Source organism: Silene latifolia, chromosome 1 (assembly GCF_048544455.1).
Source record: "Silene latifolia isolate original U9 population chromosome 1, ASM4854445v1, whole genome shotgun sequence".
Classification (NCBI taxonomy): domain Eukaryota; kingdom Viridiplantae; phylum Streptophyta; class Magnoliopsida; order Caryophyllales; family Caryophyllaceae; genus Silene; species Silene latifolia.
This window is the reverse complement of record NC_133526.1, coordinates 141541288-141563679: the sequence shown is the minus strand read 5'-3', so window position 1 is coordinate 141563679 and position 22392 is coordinate 141541288.

Genomic DNA, 22392 nt, shown 5'->3' with positions numbered 1-22392 from the left:
CTTCTACCAACAAAACGGTATCCTCAATTTCCAGCTTCATCTGCAAAATACCCAAACCGATTTCACTTCCTATCTATCAACAACTCCAGCCAGCGACGATCTCCATCCCCAACCTTGTTGATCCTACCTCCTCGCATTCTAGTCTTGAGTTCCTCAATAATATCGTGTGCCACTGCTTTCGGAGTAAGTAATTTCTGTTCAAACTTACTTAGATAACATTGACGCCATACATGATACATGGTGGCATTGATAATAGCGTTGGTCACATCCTGTTGCAGAGAGGAGCCTTGCATGTTCAGTCTCCAAGCCAAAAGACCCCGAGTGGGGAGATGAATCCGAGCCTAGGTGCTAATGATATCCAGTATAGCTTTGCTATAGTCGCACTGAAAGAAGAGATGGTCATTATTCTGAGTTCCATTTTCACAGATGGTGCAGGTATCAGTCTCACTAATCCCCAACTTATGCATTTTCTCTTTCATATTCAAACTATTGTGATGATAAAACCATGAGAGCATGTTGTGTTTAGGAAGCGACCAGTTAGTCCAGACCAGATTCACCCAATCTATTTTGTCTCCTTTAATTCTGAGATATTCATAACCTTTTTTGACTGTATACTCTCGAACTTTCAGATCCACCCATTCATTGTGGGTATAAGCATCTGCTAGTAAAAGTTTAACTTGGCAGATTTTTCTCCAGTACCAACTAGAATCATTGGATGGAGAGCACTTGCTCACTTGTGCCCCTACACTCTTGTTGATCATGTCCCAAAGTTCCACAATTCTCACACACTCCATTTGGAATAATAGATGTTGCCACCATGGCATTGACATGCTGCTTAGATGATTGAGAAGCTTCTTTCATCTTGGCTAAAGCTTTCTAAAATTTCAAGTTCATTGTGTCAATATGGGAGCTTAGTTGGGCACCCAAATCGGCACTCAATTGTGTGACGGAGTCAACTTCATGTCTTCCTCCTCTATCTTTTCTTGGCCTACTATATTGAGAGTTGTGAACCGCCATCTCCTATATCTTTGCCCAAGTTTGGTTGTAATCTACCTCGGTAAATGTTCCATTAGAACCCATGTTGAGCACATTCCTTTAGTCTTCATACAATCCATTCGAAAATTGTTGAACAAGAAAACATTCGTTTATTCCATGATGATGACAAGAGCGACATGTGTCTTTAAATCTCTCCTAAGCCTCATATAAAGACTCTTCATCTCTTTGCTTGAACCCGGTGATTTGGGCTCATAACATGTTGGTCTTCTCCGGAGGATAGAACTTCTTGTAAAAGGCCAGTGCTAACTTCTTCCATGAATCAATTCCAAGAGTGGCCTTGTCTAGGCTCTTTAACCATTGATTTGCGGCTCCGATCAAGGAAAAAGGAAATAATACCCGTCGAATTTCGTCTTGAGTTACCCCCGTTTGAGAAATTGCATCACAATAGTCATAAAAAGTCTCCATGTGTAGATGAGGATCTTCACTAGGCATCCCTCCAAATTGACTTCTCTCAACTAATTGTATGAATGCGAATTTGGCAATGAAATTACCGGTCAAGTGAGGTCGTGTTGGAGTACCGTTTGGTAGGTTCTCCTCGGTTGGTACGAAATGAGATGAAAATTTCGGCATTGTAGGTTGATTTTGTGGTCGGTTTTGAATTGGGTTCTCCTCTCCTTGTCTTGCAAAAGGGTTGGTAGACTCAACACTATCCAAATGGATGATACCAATGTCCACAAGTTCTCCAATACCCAAATTTGTCGAAGTCCCTCTAACGATTCTTCTATATTGGTCAAGGTTCTCTCAATCTCGGGATCAATAGGCAAAAGATCGCCTTGTGATCTCCTAGACATGCAAAAATCAAACAACTAGAAAACAACTAAAACTACCTTGAGGAGTTTGACTTCCTCAAGGTTATGAAAGATACAACAACAAATAATAAAATTCAATTGAACACCGTCTCCGGCAACGGTGCCATTTTTTATTCGGTTAAAACTTTGTCATCTAAGCTTACCAATCAAAACAATATTTATAATCTAAACTAACTACTCTTAGTAGAGTGGTAAGTAAAGGTCGGACCCCAAGGGACGGGTATTGTATTGATTTATCGGTTGTAGAAAGTTATGTCTTAGGGTGTCACAATTTGGGTTGAGTTTGAGGTTTGCAATCTAAAATACTTAGCAATGAAATGTAAACAAATAAAAGCAAAATAAAGTAAGTAAATAAATAGGGTTTGTAAACAATTGATGAAGGCACTAGGGTGTCATGGGTTCATAAAGAAATCATGGTGAGATCTCATAAACAAGGTTCATAGATGCAAGCAAATTATTGTTGTAGTGGAGTCGAGTTAGTTTATATCTTACAACTCCTAAGAAGGTTTGGGTCTCGGAGCCGAGTCGGTCAAGACTTTACAACACCTACAAGTCGACTTAATTTCTTCCTATTCAACAATATGCATGGTCTAACAAGCCTTAAGTTGGTTTATGTCTTACAAGTCTTGTTGAATGGATAAGAGATTCATGCTAGGTTATCAATCAAGCATTTCATCAAGCATAACATGTGCATAAGTTGAAATTACAACAAGCAAGCAAGCATATGAACTTATTAAGTTAAGATCTACCCCATGATTAATTCCCCTAATCCCCCATTAACCCTAACTAGGAGACTACTCACTCATGATCATGGTAAACATGCTAATAAGGATGTCAATCATGTTAACAAGGTTAAACATGGTGAATGAGTAAAGCAATAAACAATAATTAAGCAAAGGATAAAAGGAATTGTACCAAGTTAGGATGATCCAAATAATAAGCAAAGAATAATAGAAGAAAACTTAATGAATGATGAAGAGTTGTCAATTCTTCAATAAACCCAAATAGTCTTCAAATTACCCAACTATATCTAAGAACACTTGAATGATTAAGGAAAGATTAAGATTTGATTAAGATTGAATTGTGTAATAACAGCTTGATTAATACTAATAAACTCTACTAAAACTTGATTAGGAATTGGTGATTAATCTCCTAATACAATGGGGTATTTATATAAAGTACAAGTATTAGGGTAACTAAAGGCTTAAATAACGATTAAGTCCCTAAGAAGAAGATTAACGCCTTGCAAGTCCCCATGGAGCCGCTAGACCTAACCCTATTGGATGCCCATACTGTAAAGAAATTCGCCCGTCCTGCTTGTGGGACGCTCGGGCAGAGTATTGGGACGCCCGTCTTGATCATCAGGACGCTCAGGCTGAGTTTGGGACGCCCGTCCCATAGGCCAGTATGGCTTCTTCTTCAATTAGCTTCTTCAAGATCCGTCGGGATCGTTGAGGAGCCTTGGGGGTCTTTTATCATTGCCCAAATACTTGTTACTATCTACTTATGCCTTTAGTATCGATCTCCTCCTTGTTGCTTGGTCGTTAGATGCGATCCATTTAGCTCCAAATTGCTCCATATATGCAAGGTTAGCATTCCTCTCCTACCAAGGACACAAAACCTCAAAGAATATGCACAGTGGGAAGCTAAAGATAAGAAATGACCCTAATACATGCAAGAAACCATAGGAATGAGGCTAGTTGGGGGACTAAAAGTGTGCAAATTTGAGTCACATCAACTACTCACTCATATTAAAAACTAAACTAATAGTATATGATATGATAAACATGATGATAATAAAATTATAACTAAATGAATGTTTAAGAATAGAGATGATGCTAAATAAAGATAATAACATAAATATTAGAAATATGCTTAGTAAAATATCTAAAGATTGAACTAATATGTAATTAATAAAATGACTATGAATAAATATAAATATGAAAATGCAAGAGATTAACTATAATGAAAATGACTTAGCAATAAAATGTAGTAAATTTGTAACAATATGGAAATGTGTATGACGATAATGGTAACAAAGTAACAATGGAATAAGCGGAATAACAACAAGCTATTGGTGATTTTAGCAAACTAACTAACAACAAAAATGACATATGAATTAACAAATAAGATTACCGTAACAAAGGAAATGAAACTTGAATATGAAGAACACAAATAATGTAATACTCCGTATTTATGAGTCTTGGGGTACTCTATCGAGTAGGCCTTACTCTGTCGAGTAAGGGAGTTTTGCGATATAAAATAGTTTCTGACCTGTTGGGTACTCGATCGAGTAACTAGGGTACTCGATCGAGTAAGGGGGCACTCGATCGAGTACCTTAGCTACTCGATCGAGAAGCCATTTTTACGGGGGGCTGTTTTGTCGGGTTTTGTTAATAATGCGATTAAAGTATAAAACACTTCCGTCATTGTTTCCAAATCACTTTTCCAAAACCTAAATTTCTGTTTAAGAGAGAAAGCAACCAGTTCATCTTCCTAATCGCATTCTTAGCAATTCCCGGAGTTCAGACGGTCAGTTCTTGTCGTTATTCGTACCGTTGAGTTCCTTGCGTCGAGGGTAAGATCTGTATACCCTTTTTATTGTATTTCCTTTGATTTGGTTAAACCCTAATTTTGGGATTGGGGGTTTTTATGATTTGTTAAGATTAGATTGTGATTATGTGATTATGTGATAGGAGAAGGATTTGTAAAGGAGAGGTTTTGAGACAGCTGATAGATCGTCTGATGATTGTGTTGCTTTCCAGGTAGGATTTCTACTCAAAGTATTAGTCCCATAATGGGATGATTGTTGATGTGTTAAGATTGATTGTTTGATATAGTAATTGTATTGTGACGGCTGTGATTGTGATTGTACACTGTTGATAGATTCAGACGATTGTTGATTTTGTGATTGTGATTGGTTGCCTATGGTTCTCGAGATGCGTTCTCGGCTGAGTGGAGTCACTTGCGGGAGTGGCTTCACGCCCTAGTTTCGTCCTTCGTGGAACCCGCCACGGAAGGGGATGTGCACATTAATGGACAGGGTTATCGCTCACTTTGTGGAGCGGGGATTTGGTGGGTACGGCTGCGGTCCCCCACTGGCAGGGCTGGTCCAGTGGACAGTCAGTGATTGAGATGATTGGAGTTGGTTGGTTGTGTACGTGTGACAGTTAAGCTGTCTGTTTATCTTATTGTATATATATAGTGAATTGTGTGATTAGTACTGACCCCGTTTAAATGTTTTAAAAACTGTGGTGATCCATTCGGGGGTGGTGAGCAGTTGCTTGGCAGGTATATCTTGGATACGCGTGGGATCTAGCTGGGGATGGAGTCATCACATATCAGAGTCTTTAGTCTTCCATTTGTGTTTGTTAGGACAGTTCCTTTCAGTTGGTTTATAGTTTGAGAACAGTTGTATTTTGCTTACAGTTGGTTTTGTTATGTAATCACTTAAACTTATTTAATAAAGTATGTTTCTTCATTGTCTTATGATTATCATGCCTCGGGTAACCGAGATGGTGGCATCCTTATACCTGAGTGGTCCTGGTAAGGCACTTGAAGTATGGGGGTGTTACAAACAAAACCCGAATATAACTTGCAAAGAAAACTTGTATTATAACTTGGAAATGCTTAAAGGAATTGTTTAGAAGAACAAGGAAAGCTTAAAGGAAATTTAAATTATTCTTAAAACTGAAATATTTGTGTGCTAAGGCGTATAAAGTGTGTCCTAAATGACGGATTCAACAACCCTAATTATATAGGACTTTGAGGTGCAAAACGTAAGCGTCTTAAATAAGGGTCACCCCGATCACGGATACCCAACCCCGATCGGGGACGCAGGAATCCAGCTATTTTCCTTTAATTCTTGATTAATTAGCCCAAGGAATCCAATGACCCGTCTTAATGCCTCTAAATCCTTCCACTAATTGCAAAAAGGGAATCCTAAGCTTGCTCTTTAATCTTCATGGGCTTCATTTCTTTACTTATACACCAACCAAAGTTGGTTTCTTCATACTCGGGATTTCCATGCTCAGGATTTCCCAATTCATCCGAAAATGCCCCTCCATGGTAAAGTCTTGTTTCCATTAGCCTTGTGAACTTTGGTGCTTGCTAATTTGACAGGAAAAATCTACCGAATGCTTCGTTTCCTACAAAATTCAATGAATACAAGCAAAACGCCTAGTACACGGAATTAGCTCACAAATACAGTAATAAAAGGGTAATGATCAAATAAAACCGAGCTAAAATAGGGAGTAAAATCATATATAAATTAGACACATCAGTGCAATTTTAGTACAAGTTAATTAAACCCAATCAAAATCGTGTTAATTCTGTATCCACTTAAGGTTTTTAAGGTCAAATGATTTAATACACTTTCAATGCAAAACATCATGCAAAGTGGTTTACCTAAAATAACGATCAACGCCCTAATCTTCTTTACAAAGTAATGATTAACATAAAAAAGAACAAAATACAGGTATATATTTATTACGAAAAGCATTTGAAGCAAGAATCTCAAGATAGATATTTAGAATTCATTGTCTGCTATTACCCGGCAACGCCCGAGCATGAACCCTAGTCTATAAATATTACAGATTATTCACTTGGTACCCCTGAACTAGGCCATTTTGCACGTAGTAACCAACTTTTTAGGTTTGTGTACAAAATACTCTTGAGGTTTGATTTTCAAGCATGACGTGCCATTTCTATCAGTTTTAAAATTTTCAATTGAGCATATATCATAGACCAGAAATCGGATTTGGGTAATTCTTTTTTTTCAAATTAATTAACTTTTCGAGATCTAAAATTTGACAAAACGAAAATGGTTATTCGAAAATCTAAAATTGAAGTTATGGTTGATTTGAGGTTTTCGTACAAAAAAACCCCAACAAAACGCCAGTCGACATTTCTTTTCCCTCAAATAATAGAGTATGATGTGATAATCATTGTAGAAAAAAAATTGGCTGATTTTGAATTTCGGTCTAGGAGTTATGCTCAATTGAACTTCTTTATATTGACAAAAAGAGTATGTTATGCATGAAAATCAAACATAAAGGGTATTATGTACATAAACTTAAAATATTGGGTACCATGTGCAAAGTGACAAATTTCAGGGGTACCACGTGAATTATCCGTAAATATTATAGAAAAAACTATGTAAAATATAGGTAAGTTACACAGTTGTCACTATCACTGCTTTCATATACTATAAAAAAAATATCATAATATACTATGTATGTAAATTTGATCGCTATTCAGTCTGAGAACAAGTTAAAATATCGACATGCTAACCTATGTGTTTCCTCTTTCCACTTTCAAGCTTGGCACCCATTATATTTTTATTGTTTTGGCCCCACTTTCTGGCAACTGAAGTTAGAGTAGTCGATACTATTCCATGCCCACAAACCTAAGAAATCCATTAGCCCAATTGGATTCCGCAATCACTGGTGCCATTTCTTAGATGCTCCATAGATCTACCCTTTGCTCCACCTTCTAAAGTTTTTGAAGCTCTGATAAGGCTAAAGTCGAATCACCTATATCAAATAATGCTAAATTACTACTAAAAAATAGCTAGCGGTAAGAAGGGTCGAATCCATAGAGATATGGTCAATATTGCAAATTACTATGAGTGATTCTAAATTATTAAGGTAGGGTTTGATTGATTTTTTGTTACTAATTAATGAGATTTAACATTAAATAAGGAAGTCTAGGGTGATCGGGTTCACTATGCAGTTAAATTAGGGAAGAACGAATTAATTACTAAGTCAGTTATCAATTTAGTTATCTAGGTTAAAGACACGTCTGGTCAGATCTAATGTCAGCCTTAGAACAATTACATTGTGGGGTCGCTACTATCAGATTACTCTACTTTATACTTGTAGTCTACCCTTAATCAGGCTTTCGATCTTAGGTTTTGGGTTCCTAAACAGTTAACTAGTTCAACGTCTCAAACTAATTGAAACACAATGAATACAAGTATTAAAGTAATAGAGATTAATTAACAAAGCATAATTATAATTTTTCCCAATTCAATCAACATAGATTCCCATTAACCCTAGATAGAAATTAGTTACGCATGATTAAAGGAACAATAAAAATAATAAGAGAACAATAATGAAAAGACATAATTAAAGGATAGATTAGAAACACCGAACAAAAATTAATTGAATGATTAAAGTATGAATCGATCTTGTAGAGAGTAAAAAGAGAAGGTTTTTTTAGAGAATTCTAGATGTGTTCTAAGCTTTCCTAATAAAAATAGTATAACCTAATAAAAGAGAATCTCCTATCCTTTTATGCGTGGAACACGTGGTACAAAATAGGTTATGAAGCATGTCTCGAACACGAGAATGCTTTATCCCAAACTTAGGAACGTCAATCTTCTCTTTTAAACATCACTATCGTGAGAATCACCGTGAGAAGCTATGAGAGGGACATATCAAGTCCCATGGGACTTGACTTGGAATCATACAAATCAACTAAAACCATAATCGCCAGTATCTGGTTTCCAAAAAGCATCATATGCGGGTTTCTAAAGCGACCCCAAACATCTTCAATATCATCAATCAGTTAACTCAGCACAATCCAGCTCAATCCAAGTAATTCTCTTCCTCCATTTCCGCCACAAGTGTAGATAAAATGTTCTAAAACTACCATTTTCCTACAAAACCATGTATAACACCACCTATACTAGAAAAGAGCATTAGTTCTCAAAAACCGCTCCTAAGAGCGCATATAATACAGGAAAAGCACGGGAATAAAGGGGGTAAAGGCATATAAAATAACGACATATCAAGCTTCATCAAACTAATCATAAGACAATAAAGTAAATTGATTAATTAGCCTGAATCCACATACATAAATTAATTTGTGGTTTGCATGACAACAAAATAGGTATTCGTTACTTAACTCGATCACTAACAAGTAGGACACCCTTCTTTTTTTTCTTCTTAACTGTGTGTTAAGACACAAACTCATAGCTAACTAAATAAAAAAAACGTCCTTGAACGATGTTATTAGTCCTAAATCTACACATAATTGAAGAGCAAACTAAGAATAAGGATATGACATGGTTAACGAGAAAAAACACTTATAAGAAAGAAGTATTAATGATTAATTACTAGCCTGGACATGTAAAGTGCACACACGATCGTACTACAAATCATTAAACTACAATAATGATTATAGCTTCATACTTTATACAAGTAATATAGGAAAAAAAATTACAATAACTCAACGTAGAGAATCAAGGAGTAACCTAAACAACATACATTTTTAGCCAATCATATAATAGATTATTAGATAAACCTAACTCGTAGCACATTAATCATGTTTCTGTAGAATAGTGCATCAACATCATAAATAGTATATCATGTATTATATATTATATATTATTCTCTCTAATGCAATTTTCAAGTCGCTGACATGGCATAATAATTTTTGAATAAAAGTTTACATGGGAAGTATGAAAAATACAAGTAGACTTGATTGAGGCTAATTAAATGGCATACACTATTAATCAATCATGAAATACGTTGCTTATAGAAATTTTGGTTGTAAAATTATTTTTCAATAACCATGAAAATTAAACTCGGACAAACAAAGAAAAAAAATATATGAGCAATGAAAGTCGGTGTGAATAACACCACAAAGAACTTGCGACTATGAACATAAGGGATTGAAAACATCGGAAGAAGGGAAAAGAGTCTGTTAAAAAACATCCAATTTTAATTTTCTACTTTAGGTTTTTAATACACTCTGAAAACAACATTATATGGTAATCTTGACATCCACCATGTAGCATCTCTTTCCATGCAGAATTTATTGACCCTGCTAAACAATGTTTTGTTTACCTTCTTGTAAAACTCAAAATTGTGAATTAGTATGTTCTACGCCTTCAACTCTCATTTATTTCAGCTGATCAAGACAATATAATGAAACATATGTCTTAGGAATCGACTGCAATAACCGTCATTGTATTCTTGTATGATCTCAGCGTCAAGGGAGTATGATTCTCTAAAATCAGTAGGAAAATCACAAAATATTATGAATCAGTAGGAGTCCAGATATATTAAATTATATAGTATATCATGTACATTTTACAAAAATGAAATAACTATTAAACCATACAACACAATACAACACATACATGCTTTAAGTCCTCAAAAGTTCTCATTTAAGACCGTCTTAGTTAAGACGGTCTCTTAAAAGTCATATCCGAGTTAAATAAAGTTAAAAATTAATGAAATTCGTGAGCATTTTGAATATCGTACAGAGTAATTTAAAAAATCAATCCGTGCATTTTCGAATATTTGTAACGTTTTATATTAGTTATACATTTTATAACATATTTTACATCAAATGGTAATAATTAAAAACTTAAATTATATGTAAATCAAATCTTTAATTATTAATTTATTTATATTTATATTGTTACGACATTAAACATTTAATCACAATCACTTATATGCTTATGGCATTATGTATTCAACGATAATCTATGTTATTACGACCCGTGTATTATTTTATGCACGGGTTTAAAACTAGTTTAACATTAGAGATCACTTTACCTTGGTAGTAAGTGGTTATTTTATCTTTATATTTTATATTATATGAAATGTAATATAGGGGTGTTTCACTTTAACTCTTTAATTTGTTATAGGCTTTCCTTAGACGGTAACTTGGACACCATAAAAACTTTTATAATAAGAACCGCGAAGTACTCACTAATCATAAAATACGCATAAGCAAGAACATATAAAAGAATATACAACAAGTATTAATTGTAACACTCCACGAAATGTGAGAAAAGTTGTTCCAACTGGAAAGAATAAGGAGATCTTAAGAAGCTTATAATAGATTAAACCCATCACCTAGTAACAAGGTCTTCTCCTTTTTAGCTTAAGTGAGGGCAAATAATGGGGCCAGAGGGAGCAATCCATCTTATTGGAGTTGTGTTACGACAGTGGCGGATTGGGTGCCAACATACATAAGTCATGTGAGTACAAAGAGAAAAGAAAGTAACACTGATCATCAAGATTAATAAGGGCCAACTCTCGTTAATCATATCGATACTAGGTGGCTTACATTTCACCTCTAGTGCTCAATAGGACCAAACGGTAGTGAGCAACATACATGCATATCGAGTCAAATGTCAAATCCTTGGGAGAACGTTTCCTAATTCGACACGGTAAACGTTTCGATTCTAAACTTGGCAAGAATCTCAAAGTTAACTCATAATACATACACGCAAACCAAGACACAATTCCATGGTAAATGGCACGTACAAAACATCATGACTAAGTAAGACAAGATAGCTCTAGACTCAATCCTCTCGGTAGGACGACGATAATAATACGGTCCCAGTCTAGACCTGAATCTAGACTATCAGGATGAACATTTTCCAATTCGACATGCGATGAACATTTTTCATCCAAGACTCGATGCATAAGAATGGAAGACGAGTAACCCGAATTCGACGGAACGACACGAAAGGGGCGAAAAGCGTACGAGCACTCCAAATCTGGCAGAACGGCACGAAAGAGGAGGAAAATAAAGTCAAGCTAGTACGCTAAGCACAATGACACCACCTCGCATGAAAATAACATTTGACGGTCAGGCCGACCAACGCTATGCGTTCGTTTCCCAAAAACATCGTCATTTTCATACTACCCCGGGATAGACATTTCCCGATTTGACATGTGATAAAATCATTTCGTACCAAAGACATAAGAGATTGACTCAATCAATACGAACATGCATCAAATGAGTAATCATGGTGAACATGTCACAATTGAGTCAAGCATCTTAAAACCATCAACAAACATGTGATGAGACATAAACAAAGTGTTTCAATAATAAACAAGTTTTAACATGTCACCCATAAGTATTAGAACAAAGGTTAAGAGGTATAATCATCAGGAACATAAACTTAAATACAAACAACAAGTTTAGAAACCGACTACAACAAGGGTCAACTTTAAACGATCATAACTTGATTTCTTGATATGAAGAAGAGGTGATTCTTGTAACATCCCAAGAGTTTGAGAGGAAAAGTTGTCCCACATCGGGAAAATAAGGAGCCTGTGATATGTTTATAAAGGATTCCACGCACCACTTAGTAACAAGGCCTTGTGCTTTTGGGCTTAAGTGAGCACAAATTATGGGCCCAAAGGTGCACATCTCATCTTATTCAGTTGTGTTAAGACTTGGCGGGTCGGATTGTTATAAGTGGTATCAGAGCAACCCTACGATCGTGTGATGAGCCTGTGGTCAGGAGTACGTAGGTTACTCACCTAGCGAGGTAGAATTTTGGGCTTGGCTGCGGTCAAGTTCGAGGCGCAACAAGGACGTTGTGTTCTATAAGTGGGGGAGTTTGTAACACCCCAAGAGTTTGAGAGGAAAAGTTATCCCACATCGAAAAAATAAGGAGCTTGTGATATATTTATAAAGGATTCCACGTACCACTTAGTAACAAGGCCTTGTACTTTTGAGCTTAAGTGAGGACAAATAATGGGCCCAAAAGTGCACATCTCATCTTATTGGGTTGTGTTACGACGTGGCGGGTCGGAAGCAATTATTATACGCTCCTGGAGGCAGTGGTAATACGCTCTATTGTGATCACCCACCTAGCGGGGGGGATTGCGGGTAGCGGTTATGCTTCTAGACACAACGGGGATGTTCTACTCCTTAAGTGGGGGAGAATGTAACACCCCATGAAATTTGAGAAAAGTTGTCCTACATGAAAAGAATAAAAAGATCATGAGAAGCTTATAATAGATTCTACCCGCCGCTTGGTAAAAAGGTCTTCTTCTTTTAGGCTTAAGTGAGGACAAAAAATGAGCCTAGATAGAGCATCCCATCATATTGGGATTGTGTTACGACGTTGGCGGGTTGTTACAATTCCAATTGCATGTGATAACTTATACTTTTACGGTTCTAGCAATAGGTCACAAGCCCAAAAAAAAAAACAAGAAACGAGGGAGATAAGACCTTTTTTACGAATATGCGACTGTGTAGGAAAAGTATTATCCACCAACTGAAAATTTCGCCTACCAGATGAAATTTCACCCTACGGAAATTTTTACCAAAACTCAACTTTTTTCCATCGGGTGAAATTTCGCTCTCCTAGTGAAATTTCATCCTACGGAAATTTTCACCCAAAATCAAAATTTTCAACCTGGTGAAATTTCACCCTACAGAAATTAAATTCATCTTTCTCATAAAACTTTACCCAATTTAACTTTCGAAAAATAATCTTCATACTGCACTATCAATACCAACATCCAAACATCATTTAACCATTCATTCATCAACATTATGAATTCAAATCAAAAAAACCTAAGGTAAATCCCATAATTCAACAAACACACCACCAACTCTACCGAAAGTTTAAAGCAGGTGAAATAGTCCTCGTGCTTAAAGTTGTATGGGAGTCAAATAGTTACCAGGTCTATGGTATATGAAAGCTGAGGAGTGGTAAAAAGATTAGTAATGGGTTTAATCTAGCTTGGGATGTGTATCCTCTTGCTAACAAAGTTATATCCTGTTGCTCTAACATTATTGTTGGACACATAATCAACCTCAGAGTAAGGGTGTTAATTTCCTGTTCGGTTCACTGAACCGGTAAAATAAACCGGTCAATTGGCCAACTGGTTCGACTACATTAGAAACCGTCACCGAATCGTTTTCAGCGGTTATTTTCCCAGTTCGATGAACTGTTATTTCCGGTTTGGTCACCCGGATAACCGAAACCGTACGGATTTTCAAAAATAAAAAAGTTTTACATGTCTTTGACAAGAAAGAAGTACACACCACTTAGCAACCTGTGTTAACAATCTATAAATATTAAGCAGGTAGGCCACTTACAAGATTTTTATCAGTTTAAAAAAACTAAGTACATACACCAAACTAATTAACTACTCTAACAACGACCCAATACGGTCCAATACCGTTGTAAACAAAAATACGGAACCGTTATAAAACTTATCGTTTTTAATAGTGACAACGGTTTTGAAAAACACGGAACGGTTGTTCAACGTGTGACAAAGACAACGGTTATGCAAGAACCGTTGTAAATTTTTTGACAAAAGACAACACCTCTTGCATAACCGTTGTTAAAAGTGTGACAAAAGACAACGGTTATGCAAGAACCGTTGTAAAAAATGTGACAAAAGACAACGGTTGTAGAAGAACCGTTGTAAAAAGTGTGACAAAAGACAACGGTTATGGAATAACCGTTGTCTTTTGTCACACTTTTTATAACGATTCTTGCACAACCGGTTGTCATATTTTCTAAACTTTTTTTAATATTTTAATCAGCGTGTTCCAGTTACTAAAATGCTATTTTTTCGTTCAGTAGCACTTCAACATATATATATATATATATATACAGAATGCCTTCACATAGAGAAAATTCTACTCAAAAGTTATAAAAACATTCATTCCTACATCAAAACAATAGTCTAATTTTTACATAAATATCAATTCTCCATGCACAGGTCTCTGTACACATATTTTCACATAACATCTTATCGATTAAAATGGTACATTATTACATACTTACCTAGTTTTGTACTCCCTCCCATCCAAACCAAATGTAACACTTCTCTAATATATGTGAGGAGTATTATATTGAAGTGTTACCTTTGGTTTAGATGGGAGGGAGTATTTCATTATCATATAAATACTTACTCTCACATTATTAAAAGTCTTTCATCTTGTCGAGCTTTGTGCCGAACATCAGCCCATTTGCATATTTGTTGCCCCGAATAGGTATTGGTAGTTCCATTGATAAAATGCTATAGAAATGACAATAAAAATAATAGAGTATTAATAAGATATATAAACACTTACTCAAATACAGTATAGTTAAGATACTCAAATGCAATATACTTAAGATACTCAAATGCAGTATACTTAAGATTATACAACACAAAACTCTATCTTAGGAAGTGCAATACTTACGAATGATTAAAAGATAACAAACTAACAATAATTGAACCATCTCCACTACTTAAGGAGAAATATATACAGTATAAGGCAGGCCACATATTTACGAAAAAGTAGTAACTAAATACTAAATAAAATATAAGTAAATAATACCTAAAGTAGATTTTTGGGGCGGGGGATGAGAGATAAAAGTAGGGAGGGAAAGCCCTCTTTGGCTATTTGTGGACATGGGCCACTGGCCGGTCGGTGGATTTGGGCCACAAGCTGATCTGCGGTCACGGGCCACCTGTAAGCCAAGTCAATCTGTGGACATGCAGCGGTCTTTTGAAAGTCACGCTCGGCGGCGTAAAAATGCTTTCGACCGGATCGTTTTAGATCGGTCGGTTTCGTCTCGGCAAATGTCTCGAAACGATTAGAGATGTTCGGAGTCGCCACCAAGCATTTGTGGGATACTTGGAACCCGTTCGAATCCACTTTATAGCTAGGTCAATCAAGGCAAAAAGCGGTGTTTAACATAGGTACTAAAGATAAGGACTCGTCCCCCTTTTAGCATTCTATGCCTAAAATGACTCTCGTACGCTCTGGATAAGGCCATCCACTATCCGAAGGTTCTGAGTAAGGGGTGAGAGTACGTATTGGGAAGCCCTTTAATCGGACACCCAATCCCGCCCGCGTTAGCGGCCTCTACTGATCGATCGTGGTTGTTTACGTGCAAACGTTGATAAAATGGTGTAAATGCTTGAATGCACATCCAAAACTGTTAACCTAACATGTGAGCTTTCTAAGTCGGTTTGTTAATCCAAGTATCAAGTATTTGATGTCGAGTTGGATTTAGATTGATTTGCATGTGAAAACGGAATTTAAACATCTATTTACCAAATTCGGGTTATGATGCTTAACACGATCCATTATTTGAAAAAGTGTGTTTAAAAGAGAAAGTGTAAAATTCAAACTCGTCAATCTAATCCGTCACGTATTCGGGTTAACCGTAATCGGGATCGTCCTAGACAAGTGCCAAAACGAGGCAGAACAGTGGCAGGCAGCCCCATTGGGGCGCGAGCCTATTGGTGAGTGGAGGGCTCTGCTTAGGTTTTAAAATATGAAAACAGGAGCTGCCTTGGGGCGCGAGCCATGAGCCGATCCAAAGGGGCGTCTCCTGGTTGTTAAAAAGGTTGTTTAAAATCGTTTTTTTGTGATTAATGATTTGCAAGTATGATTTACATGACTCGGAATAATTACTATAATGTTAGTAATATTCGTTGTCGGATTTGCGTGTTTAAAAAGCATGGTTTACAAATAAAAATGTAAAATATTTGATTTGAACTAATCATGTTAAGTTCATTTCTTTGTAATTAGTCAAGTTTGTCATCGTACTCGGATTAAACCGACATGGTATAAAGAACCATGGATGATTGTGAATTATGACTAATATATTTACAAATGTAAACAAATGAGAAAAATGGCAAATAAAAGAAAAGACTTTCCTTTAAAATGTAATTAACCAATTAATATCACTGAGTCACGGAATAAACCGTCATGGTATATGGAACCAAGGGTGATTATGATTTATGGTTAAAACATTTGTCATAAAAATGATTTGGAACATTTGAAATGGTAAGAACCGATTGCAAATAATAAGAAATGAAATAAAGAGGAAAGGCGAGAACAAACACGTTTGAGTCTGACCCGAGACCCACAAGACGCGCGAGCTTCCCTGCATAGCAAGAAGCTTCTGTCTCAGGCCAAAACTCGGTTTTGGCTCGTCTAACCTATATTTGAATCGTATTATGCATTGTTCATGCATATAAACTCATAAAAAACAGTAGAGACATGAAATAAATGAGTTTTTTACACCCTAAAACTTACGTGTATTGATGTTTGCGACGTAGACGACTTAAGAGACGGTTTTCTCGTAGCGACTACTCACGATCAAAGAAGTTTAAAAAAGGTGCCTTAAAAAAGGATTTTGTTTTGAAAATATGTTAATTAAAACATGTTGATTAATGAATTGAGTTGGTCAAATGGGTCGGTCGAATGCAAGGCGATGGTACCAAAAAAATTGTGTAAGGCTTGTGTTTACGATCGGTAGGTCGTAAACACGTGTCGATTTTGTGACTTAGGAAGTCGAGTATAGAAGTTTAAGGGAGATATGAGGGGGCGGACTCTCACGTAAGGTTTATGGTGTGTGATGATGGGTATTTATAGAGAAATGTGGGGAGGTAGGTCGGTTGTGTTTGCTTAGAGGCTAAGCAGACACCTGCTTTAGGCGCGGGCTACCTCGTGATGGAAAGGGGTGTATTGTCCCTTTCAATTTGGACGTGGCCTATTCTCCATCCATTTTTGATATGTGGTATTCATATAAGATGTCGTGTAATAATATGGGCATCTAATAAAATGATTTTGGTGTTACTTTAGGTAGGTGTTTTGTGTGCTTGACTCGGATTTGACCCGTGTGAGTCGGGATTTGAAATTCGAGTCGGTTTTTGGCCCGGTGTCGGTTTTTACTATAATTAGGGTCATTTTGATGGAAATGACATGATGAAAACATTTATGGCATTATTTTTTACATTCGAGATTTGGGTTGACTCAGGTTGACTCGAGTTGCGGGTTTCTGAGTCGGTTTTGCGTCCAAAGACAGTTTTAACTCTAAATAGTGTTATTTTAATGCAAGTGAAGTTAGAAAACTTTTGAAATCATTTTTCATATCCGATTAGTGCATTAAACCGTCTCATGTATAGCCAATCTACGCACGCATATCAAAAACGCGTTATAGTCCGATCATCATCGGGTGGTTTTTGGAAGGTGCAGATACTGGGTATCTACAGAGCCCCCACTTTGACTGAGGCTTGGACAGGGCGAATGTCAATGTATGATCTCCAGGTCAATCGAAGATTACAACCTGAAGACCATTGCGACGTCAAGGCGACTCAAAAGGATTTAAGCCAAGGACCTGCCGTCGGGAAGGGCGACGTCGAGGCGACTCGGGGATTCGAGTCAAGGACCTGCCGTTGGGAATAGTTTAGAGTCTGTCGACTTTTGATTCGGGTCGTTTAAAGTCCATTAGACTACGTATAAAGGCTCGCCAGCCATAAGAAGGAATCATACCTGAGGCATCTTTGGGATACGTCCTTGAATATTTTGCGCACAAAGGCTCGCCAGCCGGTATTGAAAACGGTGCGTTTTGAGGTTCGCCAGCCATAGGAATGAGTCATACCTGAGGCATCTTCGGGATATGTCCTTCAATTGCATCTTGTATGCGTGCAAAGGCTCGCCAGCTGTGATAAGGAGTCGCACTCGAGGCATCTTCGGGATACGTCCTTGGGTTGTATCTTACTTGCGGACAAAGGCTCGCCAGCCGTTCTACGGATATGAGGAGGGCTTGCCAGCTGTGATGCGTAGTAAGGCTTGCCAGCCATGGTGCGTATATGAGGAGGGCTCGCCAGCCACGGTGCATTGTACGGCTCGCCAGCCATGTTGAAGGTGCGTTTTTAGGCTCGCCAGCCATCGATGGTCGAAAGATCGACTTCTGGGAAATAGCCTGTATGACTTTCATTTGAAAATCGGCACTCGTTGGGGAATTAGAAACTTCTCAGGACTCGCCGGGGATATGAGTTGCTGCTCGTTGGGAGGTAGCATGTGCCATGTAATTGGCGGGGTTAAAGCCCTTGGGCCTGATGGGTCGGCGTTTCTTAGGAAGAATCCAATACTTAACTGAAGTGTGTTTGTCGTCTCAAGATTATCTGCATCGTTAGTGACCACATAAATCCGCAGTTGCATAGACAAGCACGTTGAATGCAGGCACGTAAGCACATAAGCATGTGAGCAGTTAGCATATAAGCAACTAGCATGTAATATCTCACACGAGGGGAGATAGAAGTTTTGAAAGTTGTGAAGCTTAAAAGCTGTTAAGAGTTGGAATTTGTTGCTCGTAGATCCGTGATTTGACATATAGGAGACACGTGACCATTGCAATATTGACTCACATGGACGCACACTGAGAAACTGACAAATGGGCAGTCATGAACGTGACACAGAGTCAGTGTTGACTTAACACTGGGTTGACTCTGGCAGACTTTGCACATGTAAGTGAAACTCCTAGCCAAGAAAGGGTGACAACGCGCATCAGATCCCTTGATTGGAAGGTCCGCTCAGCTGGGGAACATGCAATGATTGTCTTCTCTAGACATCCTTGCCACCATTTGCTTGGTTGAGATACTTCTCTGAGACATGATGATTCGGAGAGTGGAACCAAGATCTTGTCATTGTCCGAACCGAGCACTAGGCTATGGGCGGTTTTAGTTTTGGACTGTAGTTGAGACTCAAAAGATATTTGAGGACAAAGGACGAGTGGCATCTTGAAAGAGAAGCCCCCAGAATTAGAAGGTGGGATTTTGACAAAATAAGGAATGGGTGACGTCTTAAAGAAGAAGCCCCCAGTAAAGAGGTATAAGATTAAAATTTTCAGCTGGGTGGGCTACTTTTGAGGATTGATGTTGATGGTTGAGATTGAAATAGGTGTGCGGTTGTGTCCCTGTTGGGGGACTGCCTACGTATTCGCGTGTTTGCGAAATCAAACCAGATCGTAGTTCTGGGCTAGTTATTGAGGATTGAAAATTGGAGATGTTTTGAAAAGATTATGCGGTTTTGCCCATGTAATAGGACTGCCTACGTGTTCGCGTGTATGCGAAATCAAACCAGATCGTTGTTCTGAGTGAGTGTGCAATGGGTTGCAAATTGAAGGTGAAAAGATTGAATGTGTGTGGGGGTGTGGTTGTGCCCTTGTAATAGGACTGCCTACGTATTCACGTGATGTGAAATCAAACCAGATCGTAGTTCAGAGTGTGTGTGCCAAAGCGAGTTGTTAGGACCTTAAAGTATGAGGGTCACGACGGTAAATTCCAGTTGGTGACTCAAGAAATTGATTTGAGATCATTCCCCTCGATAATGAATCGAAGAGGTGTAATTTGTAAAAATGTTCCTTATCATGTGAGCACACTAAAAAGTGGACCCTAAGGGTAGATTAGGTACGTCCCGTTCTCGGTAGCAAAGCATTCGAGGACTCCTTATCTGGGTCAGGGCAAAAATGGCTTCGGCATTATGGAATGTGGAGCTCGGTAATAATAGGTTTGTTTGAAAGATAAAAATCTGGAGTTTGTATTTTGTGGTGTTTAGGCCGATGAGTTACGGCTTGTAATGTGGTGCGAAATAGGGTCTCAGGCTTGATGTGGCCTGAGCACGAAATGGTTGGCAAACAAATGTGGGATCAGGATCCCATGTTTGGACCTTAAAGGTTAAGGTGTGATATTACGAGCTTGAGGAGAATCCTCAAAAGCCTAGATATGTCTCCCTGTAGCAGTCTCTAGAAGGACTTAGCGGTGAAGTAGTGTTGGTTATGACCTTGGGGGGAATCCCCAAGATCCTAGATAGGTTTCCCTGTAGCAGTCTCTGGAAGGACTTAAGGGTGAAGAAAGGTTAGGTTTGTTGTTAGTTGACAGGTCTTGAGCTATCATTTCAGCTCTTTGACATCAGGTTTTGGTATTTTTGTGTTTTGCACTTATTGATCCCGGAGTCTGGAGGGAAGAAACGTTGGTCATGGGCTTTCGACTTGTTGGTCCTGGACTTAGTGTTTTGGACTGACTTGTTTGGTGTTTTGGACTTGTCGATCCAGGATTTGGTGTGTTGGACTCGTTGGTCCTGGGCTTTGGGCTTGTTGGTCCTGGACTTGGTGTTTTGGACTTACTGGTTCGAGATTTTGTGTGTTGGATGTTTTCTTTGGATTTTAGCCTTTTTGAGAAAAGGGTTTCAATCTTATTTTGTTTTGATTTTGGCTTGGGGAATGGGTATTGGCTTGGGCTTTTGATTTTGGCCCTTCGCTTTGACTTTGGGTGAATGGCTATTAGCTTGGGGCTTTGATTTTGGCCTTTCGCTTTGGCTTTGGGTGAATGGCTATTGGCTTGGGCCTTTGATTTTGGCCTTTCTCTTTGGCTTTGGGGAATGGGTATTGGCTTGGGCCTTTGGTTTTGGCCTTTCGCTTTGGCTTTGGGTGAATGGATATTGGCTTTGGCCTTTGATTTTGGCCTTTCGCTTTGGCTTCGGATGAATGGCTATTGGCTTGGGCCTTTGATTTTGGCCTTTCGCTTTGTCTTTGCTTTGGATATATTATTTCCTGCCGTCCTTCGTTCGAGGAAGGTAAAGGTTTAAACGGGGATGTGCCTGGTGGTGAGAGGTTGATACTTGGTGATGGGATATTTTTTGTGGGGAATGGGCTTGCCTTCCGTCATTGATTATGAACAAGGAGATGTTCTTGTTTGTTATCGGGGTTCGTCATAGGATCCCTTTGATATAAGCCCGTTCTATATTGGGTGTTAATGAAATGTTTCTATTGCCAGACATGGAATAGGTAAAGAAATAGACACGGAGTTTTGAGTCCTCTGCTTACTCGGTACGGAACGTCACTCGAGTGTACTCACATGTAATTGGAACATATTGTTTGTTTAATCAACTCTCAAATCAATTCTCGTTGTCAACGGGAAATGGTAAAGGGGAGAATATATGATAGTTGGAAATTGTGCTTTTATTTAGATAAATAAGAGGTTAGCACAGACTCGATGAATACATGTGACTCATGGGGACAGCCCCGAGTTGTCATTTAGGAATAAAAGGACAGACACTAGGATAGATATGAGAAAGCCTAAGACTCGGACTCAGACTCAGACTCAGACTCAGACTCAATCGTAGATACGGACTCCTAATCATCACTTTCCTCCTCAAAGGTCTCTTTCGCAGTATCCAGCGGCTTGAATGTCTGTTCTTGAGCATTGACCCACTTGAGCACTTCACTCTCGTTGTTGGGAATGATAGAAGGATGGGATCCTGGAAGGTTGTCCTGTTTTTGAGCAGTAAGACGCCCATGGGGACCACTCTTTTCCATTAAATGATTTAGGGTTGATAAAGACAACCTGCCACAATCGAGTATGTTTTGGATGATATGTTTGAGCTTCCAGCACATCTCTATGTCGTGCCCATTACCCTTATGGAATAGGGAATATTGGGAATCGTCCCAAAAGCGGCCTCTTTTCTTGGGTGCAAGATCTGGAGCGGGGCCCATCGGTTGGATTAGTCCTTCATAGACGAGCACTCTAAAAGCAATGGCATAAGGCATGCCCAAGTCTGAAAATTGTCTTTGCAGGTGTGTGGCTCTTTCTGGCGAAGGCTCCACATATTTTACTTCGGTAATGCGGAAGGTTTTATTTTCGGGAGGGGTCGCAGATGTTGAGCCTCCTTTAATGATTTCATCGATGCGAGAAATTTCTGTTGATAGGTCCTCGACGCTCTTGATGTTACAACCCTTCAAAGGGGATGCATAATTTGGCTGAAGGCAGTCAATGACATGTTTAACTAAAGCCTCATATCCTTGCTGATAGGATGGCGTTGAGTCTACCTTTCTCGTTTTTACTAAATAATTGGTAGAATACTCACCTCCTCGATCACCCAAATCGATGAACTTCCTATTAGGCCGCCCAGGTTCTTTTTCTGGAGTGGTTAAGAGTAAGGTGGAAAACCTGCCATCCTCAAT